The 5513-nt window shown below is 39.0% G+C and overlaps 1 non-coding gene across 1 annotated transcript; it reads left to right on the top strand.

Annotated features, from left to right (window-relative positions):
• The first annotated feature begins 201 nt into the window (after nucleotides 1-201).
• TRNAG-GCC lies at nucleotides 202-273 on the top strand. The gene has a single exon. It is a non-coding gene; the product is annotated as a tRNA-Gly (tRNA).
• Nucleotides 274-5513: the final 5240 nt, after the last annotated feature.

Here is a 5513-nt window from a genome sequence, read left to right as displayed (position 1 = left end):
CATGCCTGTGCTGCCAGCCACAGAAATGATAAAGGGTCAGAGACAGGTATCTGAAAGACTTGCAGAATTCCAGTGTCACATTGTAGGCCCTCAAACTGTGTCCTGTGAAAGTTACCAGTAAATGTTTCATAATAAAAATGCTGGATTTTTCTCTGGCCTTTTGAACAAAGAGTATAATCTCACTATTTTATGTATCAGGCTTCCCTGCTGGCTCAGACGGTAAAGAACCTGCCTGCCATGCAGGAGGCCCAGGTTTGATCCCTGGGTTGGGAAGATGCCCTGGAAAAGGGAATGGTTATCCACTCCAGTATAAGCATTAAATCTAGAAATGACATTACAGCTAACTTGTTTTATCCCTGACTCAGTTCTGAAGTGATATACATGCTCTTGGTGAGAGATAGGAAGACATCAATGAAATTAATTATTTAGGCTTAGTTCATTCATTGTTAATATTGGCATGGCCATTTACTGATACTCATTTTGGTAAAAGCAAATCAAGAAGAGAAATCAAGAAAATAAAAAGAATAAGAAATGAAATTATACAGACAGTCGATTTCATTCTATCTTTCAGGTGCTTTGACCTTCCTGCAAACCACCTCTGTATCTCTTTCTTTCCCCAAGTAATTTATCAGCCTAGTGACCTCTGCATAAATATATTATGATCTATGTCTCCTTACGAGAAAAATGTTCAAAGCATTCAAGCGATTTTCTTTTTGTAAAACCTTTGGTCATTTTAAAATGTCAACAAGTTGATGTGTTGGTAGGTATTATACGTATGCGTGCATAAATAAGCACATGTATGTTTATGTGTGGGCTTCCCAGGTGGCGCTAGTGGTAAAGAACCTGCCTGCCAACGCAGGAGACGTGAGTTTGATTCCTAGGTTGGGAAGCTCTCCCAGAGAAGAGCACGGCAACTCACTCCACTATTATTGCCTGGAAAATCCCATGGACAGAGGAGCCTGGCAGGCTACAGTCCATAGGGTCACACAGAGTCGGACACGACTGAAGCGGCTTAGCATGCATGCATGCATGTTTATGTGTATTTTTATGCATTCACACATGTATACATGCATATATATAGTCATATATACTGTATGTAATACCTATTTGAGGGGTCTATATCCATATCTTTATCTGTAGCTGCAACTATTTTACATAGATAAACAAATCTTATTTCTTTCCAGGTCTTGAATTCCTTGGGATCGCCCAAGGAAAATGCAACTGTATATAGACACAAAAAACAATGTTACCAGCAGGGTACTCATTCACCTCCACGTCACCAGTTAAGAACCTTGGCTATCCTTTATATTGGTCAGCAAAAGCATTCAGTTTAGAAAAATATTAGGGAAGTATTACAGTTCAGTTCAGTTCAGTCACTCAGTTGTGTCCAACTCTTTGTGACCCCATGGACTGCAACACGCCAGACTTCCCTGTCCATCACCAACTCCCAGGGTTTACTCAAACTCATATCCATCGAGTCAGTGGTACCATCCAGCCATCTCATCCTCTGTCATCCCCTTCTCCTTCCACCTTCAATCTTTCCCAGCATCAGGGTCTTTTCAAATGAGTCAGTTCTTCGCATCAGGTGGCCAAAGTATTGGCGTTTCAGCTTCAGCATCAGTACAACATATCATCATTTTCTCTATTGTAATAAACAGAATAAGAAACATTAATCTTCCTTTGTTTTTATCTTCAAGTCAGGCCAGAGGAAGTGCCTTAAGACAATGGGTCTAGACAAAAAGCCCAGCCTGGCCATTGTTTTTCTTCAGTTTGGTTGTTTTGCATGTTTTGCCTCTGTAACCTTCACACACAGCACAGTGAAGGGAATCACATCTCTCTCTTCCTTCAGTTATTCTCAAGAGGAGAGAGAGAAAGGACCTGTAGTCCTGGAGATGGATCCTGGTATTATCGGGGTATGTGGTGGGCATGGAGGTTGAGATGACATTGGCATGTGGATCACTGAATTGTAAATTACCCACTTGAGTAAGAAGGCATTTTATGGGTATTGATCAAGCTATGTAGCATTTCTGTCTTTTCTAATGTGTATACTTCAATACTACTTCCTGGGAAGAGGGCTTTCCTTGACCTTGAGGTTGCTGAAGATTTATACGATGGAAAAGTCTTCATAATTAAGGTCCAGTCCCAGGAATAAAAGCAAGGAGAGCTCTTTTTTGTGGCTACATATACTGATCAACCCCACCACTTTTTTTATTGTAGTCATCACAGTCCTTTGTGACTGGTATAATTTCCAAAAGGAAGCAGAGACCATGACTGAAAGGATGTTAAAATATTTTATTAACCATAGGGCATCTCTGTGCCCTAGGAGTCAGGCAATACAATTTAGCTCAGAGAGCACAGATTTCATAAAATCTCATGAGCCAAAATAGTCTCCTCTCTTCCTTGGATGCTCCTGGATGCTAGCCCTTCTCATTGCCATGATAAAACAAAAGGAAGGAGAGAATTTGACATCTTATCTAAGAATCTATTGCCTCCTTCAGTGGTCTAAAATTTGTAACACCTTCAATATATTGCGTCTCATGCTCAGAACATCCCTAGGCCACTTTTAAGTAAGGCTTGCTTCATTTGGGGTGTGTGTGCGGGGGGAGGGGAGGTTCAAGAATACTATTTGTGAACTAAAAAGAGAAAGAAAAGGAAAGCCTTTCCACAAATTTCTGACCTTTCACCATTATTACCCCTGGGAGAAATTAAGTCTGACTGCAGACAGAGAATGGGAAAGCAATTTAGCAAGTTCAAAAGTGCACTGACCATTTAATTACTCTTAAATTATATTCTACATAAGGATTAACATTAAGCCTCCACAGCATCCAATCTCTACTTTGTTAACTGTTCACATATATCTTGCAACTTGTAACAGAGCTACAGGAGAATATATAAGCCAGTGAGTAGTCAGGACAATGATTTTAAAATACCTCTAACATTTTCAACTTCTCTTGTTATTCTTCCTTAAGCTTTATCTGTTTCCCTTTATTAAAGTAATAAACGGCTATTAAATTCCTACTACATGCCAAGCACTTTGCACAGTATGAAAGATATGATAGTAAATAATATAAATACAGGTTTTGTATCCTGAAAGAGCTCACAATAATTTGGGGAGGCACCAAAAAGCCATGGGCATTTCCAGTATGATATGTGCTTTGACAGGGAGGGGGCAGTTTCTTAACGGATGACATTTTAAAAAGGCATCTAATATTCATTTGAATCAGTTCTAATGAGATGGATGAAACTGGAGCCCATTATACAGAGTTAAGTAAGCCAGAAAGATAAAGAACATTACAGCATACTAACACATATATATGGAATTTAGAAAGATGGTAACGATAACCCTATATGCAAAACAGAAAAAGAGACACAGAAATACAGAACAGACTTTCGAACTCTGTGGGAGAAGGTGAGGGTGGGATGTTTCAAAAGAACAGCATGTATACTATCTATGGTGAAACAGATCACCAGCCCAGGTGGGATGCATGAGACAAGTGCTCGGGCCTGGTGCACTGGGAAGACCCAGAGGAATCGGGTGGAGAGGGAGGTGGGAGGGGGGATCGTGATGGGGAATACATGTAACTCCATGGCTGATTCATGTCAATGTATGACATAACCCACTGAAATGTTGTGAAGTAATTAGCCTCCAACTAATAAAAAAAAAAATAAAGTGCTGCACTCAATATGCCAGCAAATTTGGAAAAAAATAAACAAATAAATAAAAAGGCATCTAATATGAAGGGGGAAAGGGGGCTGAGAGGAATTGGGATATTGGGATTGACATATGTACACTATTTATACTATGTATAAACTAGATGACTAATGACAACCTACTGTAAGTTCAGGAAACTCAGAGCTCCATGGTGACCTAAAGGGGAAGGAAATTCAAAAAAAGAGGGGAAATAGGTATGTCTATAGCCGATCACTTTGCCATTCAGCGGAAACTCACAAAACATTGTAAAGCAACTATATTCCAATAAAAATTAATTAAAATAAATGAAAGATTAAAAGCAAAACCCAAAATTCACCTAGACAAAACTGTAGGAATTATGAACAGTTTTATAGATGAAGTGACATCCAAGCTGGGTCTTGAGTGGTGAGCCTTTAACCAGATGCAGGAAGGTGATGGTTTGAAAAAAAGGAGCAAGATAGAGCAAATAATGAGAGAAGCAATGCTTTACTTCAAAATATCAGAGAAGCCAGTCTTGGTCTAAAGATTAGGCAGGATCCACTGTGGAGAAAGATGAAGTGTTTATAACCGATGGAAGAAGGACCTCATGAAGGTCTAATGGGGGTATAGTGCAGCTGAGGAATGGATTTGAAGAAGGACCATTACATTTTAATGGGAGGAAAGAATAAAGAAGAATACAAACAAATTTAAAGGTGCAGTGGCAACAAGTTGAAAGAATTCCCATGAAGTGGTTTCAATCTCTATATGAACAAATATTATAATCAATATTTATTGATTACATTTTATATCTCAATCACAGTGTTAGAAGTCATCTAATACTCAGAGCTTCCTGCAATACTATATTCCCAGTGTGTAGATGAAAAAAAAAAAAGCTCAAAGAAGATAGTTTGTCCAAGATCACACAATCAGAATGTGTCAGAGTCAAAGATACGAATTCAGATTCGCTAAACTACATGTTTCTTTCCAGTTTCCTCCAACAAAGTAGAAGACACAATTCTCTGCTGTGAGAGTGAGAGGGAAATTGAGACAGAACTTGGAAGAGAGTAGAAAAAGATCAAAATTCTCACTACTTTTTCCCATTCTAACTGCAAGGTCTCCCAGATAGGGCAGCAAATAGAAACAGACTGTGTCACCAATCATCTGGAAATCTCAAGATTTACTCAATTGCTCAATCAAGTGTGGATACGAAAAAAGTAGGCAGTTGAATTGATCTAGGATAGAAATTCTTCCAGATAAATGGTTTCTTAGCTCAGGCTGCCATAATAAAATATTGTAGACCAAGTGGCTTGAATAACAGAATGAAAAAGCTGGTTTAAAAGTGAACATTCAAAAACAAAGATTATGGCATCCAGTCCCATCACTTCATGACAAACTTTATTTTCTTGGTCTTCAAAATCACTGCAGATGCTGACTGTAGCGTTGAAACTGTAGCCAAGAAATTAAAAGATGGTTGCTCCTTGGAAGAAAAGCTATGACAAACCTAGACAACTTATTAATAAGCAGAGGCATTACTTTGCTGACAAAGGTTCATCTAGTCAAAGCTATGGTTTTTCCAGTAGTCATGTACGGATGTGAGAGTTGCACTATAAAGAAAGCTGAGCACCAAAGAATTGATGCTTTTGAACTGTGGTGTTAGAGAAGACTCTTGAGAGTCCCTTGGACTGCAAGGAGATCAAACAAGTTAATCCTAAAGGAAATCAACCCTGAATATTCACTGGAAGGACTGATGCTGAAACTGAAGTTCCAATACTTTTGGCCACCTGATGAGAAGAGCCGACTCATTGGAAAGGACCCTGATGCTGGGAAAGATTGAAGGCAAGAG

Source organism: Cervus elaphus, chromosome 14, assembly GCF_910594005.1.
Source record: "Cervus elaphus chromosome 14, mCerEla1.1, whole genome shotgun sequence".
In the NCBI taxonomy this organism is placed as follows: Eukaryota; Metazoa; Chordata; class Mammalia; order Artiodactyla; family Cervidae; genus Cervus; species Cervus elaphus.
Note: the sequence above shows the minus strand (reverse complement) of the source record. Positions and strands in the feature narration are given on the sequence as shown.